This window comes from Phyllostomus hastatus, unplaced genomic scaffold (assembly GCF_019186645.2).
Source record: "Phyllostomus hastatus isolate PE091 unplaced genomic scaffold, TTU_PhHast_1.1 phas_contig_254, whole genome shotgun sequence".
In the NCBI taxonomy this organism is placed as follows: Eukaryota; Metazoa; Chordata; class Mammalia; order Chiroptera; family Phyllostomidae; genus Phyllostomus; species Phyllostomus hastatus.
This window is the reverse complement of record NW_025333810.1, coordinates 19,961,557-19,973,161: the sequence shown is the minus strand read 5'-3', so window position 1 is coordinate 19,973,161 and position 11,605 is coordinate 19,961,557. Positions and strand designations below refer to the sequence as shown.

Sequence of the window (11,605 nt, the reverse complement as noted above, 5' to 3'; positions counted from 1 at the left end):
CCCTCTCACTACAACCAACTTGCCCGCCTCGGCAGCGTCTACCCTTCAGCCCTGGGCTGCGGCTATTGGACCGTGGCGGCGGGGCGGAGACCGGAGCTCCGCACCGCCCTCGGCAGCCACGGGCCCTGGCGCCACTACGATTGGCTGCGGAGTCCACCAGTCACGTGGTAGCGGCCCCGCCCCGCGGGGCCGACCCGGACTGGCTCCGCCCCTCCCACCGTCCGGTCCCGCCTCCCTCCGGGAGCCGGGTCTGCTCAGCCAGGCTGTCCGCCTCATTCGCTGAGCAGGTTCACGAATTGTCAGAGCGCTCCCGGCCGCTGCCGAACCGGGTGGCCGCTGCGCTGGTCGCGTTCCCTCTGAGGTGCCTGCCTGAGCCAATGTGCCCCGGTCCACTGAGGAGAGAGCAGTCGCTGTTTAGGGACAATTTGGGATTCAGGACCAGCAGCAGAGGCGTTGGTTTGCGATTGGGACTCCGCGATGAGGGTGAGTGGCGGCGCGCAGGCAAGAGGCTCCTCTCGGAGCTGTTTGGCTAGCTGGGGAACTGGACGCGTCCTGGCTCTGGTCGGTCTTTCGGTCCGAGGGTGTCCGCTGTGGGGAGGTCAGGGCTGGGAAGAATTTACTTCTTGTCTGAATCCCTACTCCCAAACTTCTTGTTTCAAAGCGTCTCAACTCGGCCCGGGACGCGACTGCGTTCACACGAACTTGGCGTGTTGTAATTGCCAGCACTAGGTGGGCCAAGGGACGCGTCCCCTGGCTCTGCCGCGGCGACACGCGCGCAGGGGGCAGCCTCTGTGCCCAGGTTCCTAGATGGCTTGCTGATGGGTTCCTGAAAAATAAACCCGCGCCAGAGGCAGTGCGCTACGATAACCTCGCGTGCGTGTCTGATCAATAGCCTGAGCAAGCGATCATCCGGTTCAGGTTGGGTCTATAGCAGTCAGAGAACTAAAGTGACCAGCAAGGTTCCATAGCTGGGGCTTCAGTCCTTTGCAGTTACTGAAAGGAAATGACAGCATAGATACTAAACTTTGGAAAGTCATTACTTTCTACTAGCACTTGAATCCACATCACCTGCAAGGTGTGTCTGAGGACTTCGATAGAACCGGGGGGTGGGGGGGGGGCGGGGGGGGCGGGGGGGAGCTACTGTCTGTCCCAGTGCCCGGAGCCTCAGAGAATACAAGGCCAGACGGTGAAATGAAACACCAGGCTGGTCAGTTGGTGTTTGCTTGAGCACCTGTGTGTTTAAGTGATGAAGTTGTGACAGAAACTGACAACAGGATTTAAGGTTAAACCTGACCCTTCATCTGTGATTCAGTCTGGGATAGATTTTTAAAAATCTTAATGATTTGGAATAAAAGCAGCTGGTTTTCCGAGGGCAGTTATATACATGTCTTTTATTTGTGTGTACTAAATAGAATTGAGTACAATATTTTCTTACAATTCTTATTTGATGTGAATGAGAGCTGAAGTTGGAGATGGGTACAGAATTTGGGAATATTTTGATCTTTGAGAATATATAAAAACGTTGATGTATACAGTTATCCATTTGTGTATATGCATATGTAGCTGTGCATATGTGTGTACATACATGTGCATGTGCATAAAATTGACAGATGAATGAAGTAGAAGTATATGGAGAGGAAAACAACCTTAAACTTCCCTTGGATGGAGAGATGGACCCTCTGATCTGTGGGGTGAATAATGAGTGTGTGTAAGCATGTCTGGATTTGCCTGGTCTGTCTGGGTCAGTGTATGTCCATGAACTTTATGAGCATTCAGTTCAACACCACTCGGTGTAGATTCCCCGTTCCTGTTTTACAGGCCAGCAGCTGCCAGCTGACCCATCTGTTAAAACAGAACATGTACACTTCAGTGGAAGCCCTAGCATGGAGCATTGGTAGGGGCAACCCTTAGTAGAAACAACATACTGCAACAAAGCCTGCATCTCAAGTTCTATTTTTATTCAATATTCAGCCTGAACTTGTGATTTGGATGAGGAAGACAAAGAGTGCTCGACTCTTCAGAAACGACAAACTACAATTTGTGAAAATATGATAGCCATGATTTGGGGACGGGGAGTTTACAGGAGGAAGAAAATCCCTCTGGAAAAGAAATGTGGTGCTTGTCACATCACCATGCAACACTGGGTTACTGCTTTGCAGTAGCATGTATTTCATATGTTCTTTTGCTTTGTAAGAGAATGAAACGACTGAATTGTTTTGCACCAAAAAAATAAAATCCTTAACAGAAGTAAACTGAGCTTTATAGCAGAGGCTATTTAATCTACTGGAGTTAAGACTGCCTTAGTAATCCTGATGAAACATATTTTTAGGAATTTATAACTTGGATATAAATTCATAGTCAGCCTAATCGCTAGTTGCAAGAGTTCACAATTTATAGTTTAAAAGATAATTAAAAATCTTTATCACAAAAATTCTGATGAGTTAAAGGATATGGGAGTGGTTTAACAGCTTAATAAGTTCCTGCAGCCAAATTACTGATACTTTAAAAATCTATAAATTCCTTTAATAACATAATTATTTTTGGTGACAAAATAAAGCCAATATTTTTGTGAAGTATAGTTGATATTTCCCAATAATTTTATGCTTATAATTGTATTTTAATAATGCTGTTCATTATATGATGAGGAATAAACTGCAATGATTCTTAAGAACTCATCTCAAGAAGTATTGTTTTCGTTTTTATGGTACCTAAACATTTTGGGGAAAATATGCAAATCCCTAATCTGTGACCGTCTTTAAATTACATGGTTATAATAATTCTCTTGCCTTGATATGGATCATCTGAGTCAACTGGGTTGTTCCTTAGAAATTCATTTCACAAGCTGGACTTCAGTCTCCAGGATTCCAGTCTGGGGTGGGACTTAGGAATCTGCATTTTTAACAAGCACCCCCAGGTGATTCTTGATATAAAAGAACAATATAGTCTGTAAGTTGATTTAAGAAGTATTTTTTCCAAAATTTCCAGGTGGCATTTACTGGCCTTATGAAATTTATGGGTAACACTTTAGTTCTCGGTCTTCAACAACGGTACCTTTTGTCCTATGTTCAGAAGTGTTTTGGAAGCCTAGGCCATCTTTATTCCAGGTTAGCCCCAATTCTAAGGAAGTCTGGGGAAGCAAGGTAATTTGAGACCCTGTCCCAGTCTTAGTCTTTCTATTCTCTACTCCAAGTCTAGTGGGTCCCTGGGATGCTTTGGGGTGACTTTGCCAGTCCCAACTCACATTGCTGGGCATTTCTCCTTGGAGGGTAGAAGAATCCTACTCCTGGGTGGCCACCTTTGACACTTTGGGGGACTAGAATCTCAGCAGGGCTACTACCGACTTATCCGAGGTCAAGGATCTTCTTGGGAAGCTGTAGCTGGTTTGCCTCTCTGTCAGGAGTGTCCCAAGCCAACCACCCAGAGGCCCAGCGAGTCTTATTTTCAGAAAGTCATCTTAGAAGTATTTTGAGCTGTCCAATTAATTGGGTACATAGATTTTCTCAGCATCTCAGCAGAATTGATTGCTATCTCTCTTTTCAAATCAGTGTGGATTTTGATTTATTAATTATTGGCTATTTGTTTTTTATGTATAGTTTGATACTGATGTTTGAATTCTGTTCTCCCACTTCAGACTGGCATAATCCTCAACTTAAGACTCCTAGATAAGGTTTAAAAGAGGAAGGATCTGTGAGAGGTTATGCCCTTCACTCTTTCTACCATCTAAATATCTAAAAAACCAAATTACTTCTCAGAGGTCAGCAGTACCCAGAATACTTACTTCTCTGATGGCAAAAGGATGTGGGTAAGCTGGGAAACTGAACTTGGATTGTTCCAGGCCACTGCATCATTATGGGGATTTTTACAGAACAATTTCTGTTTTAAGGAACACTTGGCAGGCATGTTTATAGGTCACTTATCTTAACAATCCTTTGAGTATGATGATTGTTTTTCCCCACTTTGTTACAGATGAGCAAACAGCAACCACAAAAGGATAATAATATTTAGATCCTGCCTTTCACATTCAAAGATGACACCAATAACTGAGAAGTTGGCCTTGTGTTTTGAATTGTTGTTTTTAGCATCATGGCGAGATGATAAAGTTATTCTTAGTCATTTATACCATCTACAGGGGTTTTTTTAAACCTTTCTTTAAATGTTTTTTATGTTGAATATGACCTTGGAACAGTTTTCTTTAGAAAGCTTACCACCTTATACGATGGTTGGTTCAATGACCCTGACCTTAACCAGCCAGCTTAATGACCATTGTGGGTCATTATTTGACCCACAATGGCAAATAATTTGGTAAAGGTCACAGAACACAATGGCAGTAAAGCCTATATGTAGAATTTTTTTTGACCAATAGTTTAGACCTGTACTGTTTGCCTGTTGAGTCATGCTGCTAATAATGTTTTTACACTGTCAGGATAGAGTTGCTTATATTTCACTTGCCCAGTTTCTGTATGATTGGAAGGACCTAGAAAAATTTTAAAAGCCCAAGATAAAATCTCAGCCCCTGATTATACAATAGGACTAATTTGTGCCTATTTAAAAATGACAGTAGAATGCTACTTTTCTTGGAACTGGGTCATAGGTCATTGCAAGCTTCTAAGCAACAATTTTGCAATTCTGGTCTGGTGGGGTTTTTTTGTTATTGTTTTTGTTTTGTTTTGTTTTGTTTCATCCATGGCAAAATCTACTTATAAAAAATTCACTGTCAAGTCAGTCTACCCTTGTAACAGCTACTAATGTTAAAATTTTAGCCACAATTCTCCTCCAACATTCTCCTCAAACTCTTACCTTCGCTTTGGTTTCTTGTGTTCAGTAACATCTTCTAATATAGAACAGGCCTTGAACTGTAGAAGTTTTATACTAGCCTTAACTTTGTGGATTTAACTATAACAATAGTAAGAACAAGTAAAAGGAAGGGTAATATTAAAGTCATGTTGATAAGTGTATCACATTAGATATTCCCAGCTTATAGTTTCTGTGGGAAATTGAAGTTCCAGATGAATGAAGTGACAGATGCTCTCATCTGTGACCTTACAGATACACTTCTGGTGCAAACTGAGAAATGACTGAAGACAGCATCCTGGGTTACAGAAGAAAAACGAGTGTTAAGCACTGAAAAAAGAGTAGGCAAAAAGTGAAGGGTCAGGGGTGGGGAGAGTGGTGGAAAAAAATACCTCCAGCAAAATGCCAGGCAGGGTGGTAAGAAATTTATAGAGGTGCTGATGGTTTGGGGATTCTTGGGGGCATTGATTCTGTTTTATATTGTCTTCACAACCCACTTGCCCAGCTTGCATTAAATAATTTATTATAGCAGCAGGCCTTCCTCTGGTTAGTTTCTTTTTTTATAACTTTTTCCTTCTCATCTCTGGGTCTAATCAGAGGCATATATAATAGTGTGGCTGCTCCAGAGTACTTAGGAAAACCCATGATCAATATCACTATGCTACATTATAAACCCATGACTGTACCTTTCTATTTTGCTGTGTTCTTCCCTGTTGTATTAACTCAGTATCTATGTTTTAAACAATATTTTATTAATCTTTGCGCAATGAGACTTCTGGGCTTATTCTTCTTGGCTGGAGCTATCTTTTAAGCAATCCATCATTAGAACACCATTAATCTAATGATGTATTTATTGCTCACTATTGCAGCACTGGCAAGAAACCCAGTATGGTTCTAAAAATTTGATTAAAAAGAAATCAAGTTTTTGCAAGGCGTAGCCATCCAATTATGTTAGCAGCTGCCAAGTATATTTTATGCTAAAACACACACACATATTTTAAGTGAGCAAAATATGATCTTTTCAAAAGCTTTTAAAACATTTTACTCTGAAATTAGTTGAACAAGAAGATGCCTCTTAGGCCCTGGCCAGGGAGCTCAGTTAGTTAGGGTGTCATCCTGATATGTAAAGGTTGCAGGTTTGTTTTCCCCTTGGGGCACTACAAGAAGTAACCAATGAATGCATAAATGGTGGAACAGCAAATTGATCTCTCACCACCCGCCATCTTTCTTGCTCAATCTTTCTCTCTGCCCCTTCCCTTCTCTCTCAAAAATCAAATAAAAAAAAAAGATGGCTTGTAATTAGAAAAATCATGAGTGCATTCCCCACCTCATCCAAAATTAAGGTTTTTTTTTTTCAGATTATACTAGCTCCCAGTCCTTTACCCATCTTCGAGATAATCGTTACAAATCAGAATGAATTTAAATTAATTAATAAATAGTAGTAGAGTAGAGTATCTATCATGAGTAGTACCTCTTCTCTGCTTAGTGATCTCAAAATGCAGTTCAAGTATTTTGTGGGAAAGTTTTACATGTCCGTCTTTGGCCTGCTTGTGTACTGCCAGCAGAGCCCTTACCTCCTCTAGAGGGAGCTCCTTGAGGGCAGGGACTACACCTTTCATCCTGTAGCTTCTCAGGAAGTAGTTTTAGATGCACTACAGAATTTCAAGCGAAAACTTGCAAGGCCTTAAAAGAACATGGCAAAGATATTCGCCAAAAGTTTGAATGGTAGCAATAACTGAATCCTAGTGCCCGACTTTCAACTTTAGCACCAATCTCAGCACTTCTTGTAAGTATCATCTATTCCTGCCTCCTCCATCTTCAAAAGCCCTCCACTTCATTCCTGCCTTGCCTCCTTCTCTCACCACCTCCTTGTTGTGTCTTCATCAGGAATTATCTTCAACTGTCTCCCTAGTCCTCTTCCCCTGGTTCCTTTTTTATTCTCATACCCCTGGTCATGTCTTGAAGAGCCAGCTAACCCATGGGCCCCACTTTGAGACATGGGACATCTTCACTCTCCTATCTTTTGAAGTCTCAGATGGCTTGGCCTTTCCCTACCTAGTGGAGGCAACCAGCTAGCTGTGGCCATGGGAGAGTTGGGGGCCTTGGAGGAACAAGACAGTGCAGAGCCTAGAGGCTGCTAATATCCAAAGCTCAGCATAATGGGGAGATGACATCTGTTACCTGAAGCTCTTTGAAAAATAAAAGTTCCAGCAGATTTTTATTTCAGAGACTAACTTTCATAATGCTTTTCATTTATAAATCTCCTTGTTCAGAAAGTGCCCCCTACATAGTCATTTTTATGACATAATCTGATGGCTTAGGTAAGCACCAGTTCTTACTCAGGTCTGGGTTACTGAGGTCGTGTACAGATCGTGTGTCCAGGTGAAGTTTATGGATCTGCTTGAATTAAGCATAACTGCCTGAGGCTGGGGCCATTAGGATAGCCTTTTTTTGTAGGTCTCTGCAGGCTCTAAATGACTACAAGAGATCAAGGACCCCTATTTTCTGTCTCATCTGGGAGACTAAGCCTCACTTAACATAGGTGCTTTCTTCTCATATCTGCCAAGAAACTATCATTAGAAAATTTAGTGATTACCTCTAAAAGTTATATAGATGTCCAAGGCAACAAAGAAGATGAGCAACCCTGGATTAGGTCATGGACTCAAACACTGGTTTCTTCTGGATCTTGTAAGTCAGGAGCACCTGTTCCTGCAACTCCAGGGCTTCTACATTCACCCAGGAGCTGGGGCCTGGGAGGGCTTGAGGAAGGCGCAGGTGAGGGTTCGTGGCAAATGTCTGTGGAATACGAATACATTGCTCACCCCTTCCCTGCAGTCAGTGGGCATTCTCCCTGTGGTGCATTTTCTCACCTTTGCTTTTAGGTATCCCAAATACCAAATCTTCCTCTTATACTTTGTGAGTATGTTACACAAACAGAGATTCTCACAGAAAGTTCTCATCCTTAACATACATTTCCCTAATTTCAACTTTTCTTCTTCATTTAGCCCCACCCTCTAATAATGTTTTCCTTTCTTCCACATTCTCCTTCTGTTCTGGTAAGAACTCTACTTCAGGAAAGCTCTATCATAATCAGTATTACCATTAATCTTATCCTCGAGGGAGTAGCTGCATTTTTTAACATTTTCAAAGGACTTTCTTATAGCATTCCAATGTATTTTTCTGATGGCTAAGAAAAAGATGACAATAAGGTGGCTTCTCCTCTCTGGAATATTACATATTCTGACAGCCTTACGCAGTGCGAAGTAATTAGCCTCATATAACCTCAGTTTTTACCAGCCTTACCATGCTTGCTAGACAACCCCCCTTACTCTCCTATTCATTCTTACCACCTCCTGTGTCATTTTAATCATTAAGAAACAAGATCACAAGTCTCTACTAGCAAGAAATATTCAGGAAGAATATTGCAATCAAGGAGAGAAAGCTTTCTACAAAAACCAAAACTGGTACCCACAGAACGGGAAACAGAAGGGCAGGGCTACTCTTGATTTCTTTAAAAACAGAACATGTAGATCAGGGGTGTCAAACTCGTTTTCACCAGGGACCACATCGGCCTCTTGGTTGCCTTCAAAGGGCCGAATGTAATTGTAGGACTGTATAAATGTAACTACTCCTTAGCAGTCAATGAGAGCTTGACACTGCCACCAGGTAGAAAAAGGTGCCAGTCTGGATAAAACAAGGTGGAGGTCTGGATTCGGCCTGCGGGCCTTGTGTTTGCCACCTGTGATGTAGATTGAGGTACCTTTCCTTGGTAAGGTCTTTGTTGTTCTAATTAACCATGTCTCTTGGATTTATTGCCTTGTAGCAATTGTCGATAGTTGTCAGTTTTTTCTTTCCCTTTGGAATTATTTCCAGTGAGTTTTAGTTTTCTCTCCTACAGTTATTTTATTTATTTTTGGTATTTCAGGTTTCTTTTCATGATCTACCTCTTTGAGCTGGGTGGTTTCTAACCTCTCCAGACATTCGTCCACCAATTTCCTACCCCTGACAACATCTCGCAGTTAGGTACCAGCCTCACATTGAATGAATTTCCATTTTTGCTGCAGATTAGTAATGAAGACACTAAGTGGAATTCTGATAGTGACCCTTTCAAGAGCTAAGGCACCATTTATATCCTGTTTTAATTATAGTCTCTTAAAAAATTTTCCCATTATAATGTTCACCCCATTTTCAAAGTAATGTTTTTTCAAATACTATGCAAAATTATGAAATCTGTGTGCATTATATTTCCTGCTCTCCATTATGTGCTAAATTTATAATTCTATAATTTTCCAGTAGGAAAATGCTTATAAGACTGGAATGGTTAATTTAGTTTCAAGCCATACTGCTTTTTTGCCTATTGTGAACCATTAGACATTTAGATAGTCTTTCTTTTACTTCATCCCCAACCCCCACAAGCAAGCTCCCCAAATAGTAATTCCACTCCATCCCTTCCTTCCACAGTCAGTTACTATCCATGCTTTTTTTTTGTAAGATGGGTTTTTTCTCTTACTGGTCCCTAATATTTTCACCTTTAAAATAATTCTACATAGCTGAAAAAAGAAAACACAGGTGTTGTCCTTTGACAATCATGGTATTTCCCTCCTTTTTTTCAGGCATGTCTGCCTCCTGACTACAAATTATAATATTGCACCTCTGCTCTGGAGTGCTTCTGCCCCTTAATCTTCTTGTCCCAGTGGAATGTGAAGCTGCTTCTACTTCCTTTACATCTGCCTGCTGCCTGGGATCTGTGCTAGTCCTACACGGTCTCTGCTGAAATTCTTGTAATCGGATAAGGCCTCAAAATTGGTAGCCTTCTAGAATGAAAGACCAATGAATGGTGTACTTCACTTAGGTATTGGGAAGGCGAGAAATAGGTGTCCTAGGCAAGCAAGAGGTGAAAGTCAAAGTTTTTAAATGGATAGAGAAAGCTAAAGATAGAGAGACCATTTGGTACCAGCTATCTATGCCAAAGTAGCATCTTCTGGCTGTGATTTCTAGGGTGTTTTCTCCTTGGGCTTTTCTGGTCGACTAGTACAGTGTTGTCAATTAAAATTCTGTATCATCCCATATCCACGATGGTTGGAGTTTACTGAACTAAAGTCAGAAATCCTAGTTCCATTCCTAGACCATCCTGGGGCGAGGCGGGAAGTGATGTTGTTGAATGGAAATGCCCTGATAGGAGACCTTCTGCACAAAAAACACAAGATTCCAATTCAAACTAACATTAGCAGTAAGGCAAGTGTATTATCTATGTAGGAAGTAGAGCAGGTGGCAAGACTGGTTGATTCAGTGGCACAATACAGGTTCCTCTCATCTCTCTGCCTCTGTTGTCCTCAGGGACCAGTTCACCCTCAGACTGGTTGTTTTCTTGTTTGCAAGATGGCTATGATCGTTCCAATGTCACAAGCAGGCATGTCAATATCTAGAGCACAGAAAAATGGATACCTCCTCCCAGGTCTCTTTTTGAACAATATGAAAACATGGCTAAGAAGAATCCGAGTAGACCTCTCTTCTCTTTTGCACTGATCAGAGCAGGATCGCATGCCCATCTCTAAATTGGTCACTAGTGAGAAGAGCGACCATCATTGCCTGAGGAAGAGAGGAGGTGAATTTGAATAAACTCAGGATTCTGTTAGTAGGAAAGAAGTACTGGGTTGGCCAAAAAGTCCATATGGTTGTGTCAGTAAAATAAAAGACACATTTTAATTTTCACCAATAACTTTATTGATTTGGATATTTTGAGTATGTCAGCTAGCTCTCATGTGGTATAACATCGATTGTTCTCAATTAATGTTTTGATTTGATTGCTATCAACTTCAATTGGTCTTTCTGACCACAGAGTACCATCCAGCGAGAAATCTCCAGCCCCAAACTTCACAAACCACTTTTGACATGCTTGATCGGTTACAGCACCTTCTCCATACACTGCACAAATCATTGTCTGCGTTGCAGTTGCATTTTTCCTATCTCGAAATAATAAAGCTTTATATGCCGAAAATGTTGCATATCTTCTTCCATCTTCAGTGTTAAAATGGCTCACAAAAATTCACCAATTTTGGTAAGTTTTTTTCTTAAATTCACGCTGATGTAACAGTGGTCACAATACAATCTAACAAAATTTTTCAAATGATGTTAAAGACAACTAAGTACTACTAGAGCCATCTTATAGACAAAATCGAATGAACTTTTTGGCCAACCTAATATGTGTGTGGGAATGAGGGGGCAATAGATGTTGGCAGGCAATTGTAAGTGTCTACTACATTTTGTGACTTGGAAAGTAACTGCAAAATTCCCCTTCTGACTTCTTTGTAGTTGGTAGGTACCATGTACTGCATGAGCTACACATTCCTGGACACAAAATGTCAATGCTAATTTGACAGGGAGAAAAAAGCCACAGTGAAAACTAATTAAGGACAGAGAAATGAGCCAAGATCAATAATTATTCTGATTAGAACCACAATAAACCCTAATGAATTTGAATGTATTAATTTATATCTATTTGTACTGTGTAAGTAAATGATCTTTACTGAGTATAAAAGATTAAAATAATTTGCTTATTTCTCAATAATTCTGTATTTCTGATATATTTTGCAGTATAGGTCTATTTGAATATAAAACTGTTCACTGACTTTATTTACATATCACAGCATTAACAATAATGATAATTATTGCCCTGACTGGTGTGGCTCAATGTGGTTGGGTGTCATCCCACAAACTTAAAGGTTGCAGGCCAGGTCCCTGGTTGGGGGTGTGTGAGAGACAACAGATAGATGCTTCTCTCACACGTCGATATTTCTCTCCCTCTCTTCCCCTA

The 11,605-nt window shown here is 41.2% G+C and overlaps 1 protein-coding gene across 1 annotated transcript in view; it reads left to right on the top strand.

Moving 5' to 3' along the window:
- Window positions 1-263: 263 nt before the first annotated feature.
- Window positions 264-11,605, top strand: part of MARCHF3 (membrane associated ring-CH-type finger 3) — a 140,136-nt gene continuing 128,794 nt past the window's right edge. The window contains exon 1 of the mRNA XM_045837989.1: window positions 264-483. The gene's annotated coding sequence lies outside the window, so the exon portion shown is untranslated. The remainder of the gene's footprint in view (window positions 484-11,605) is intronic.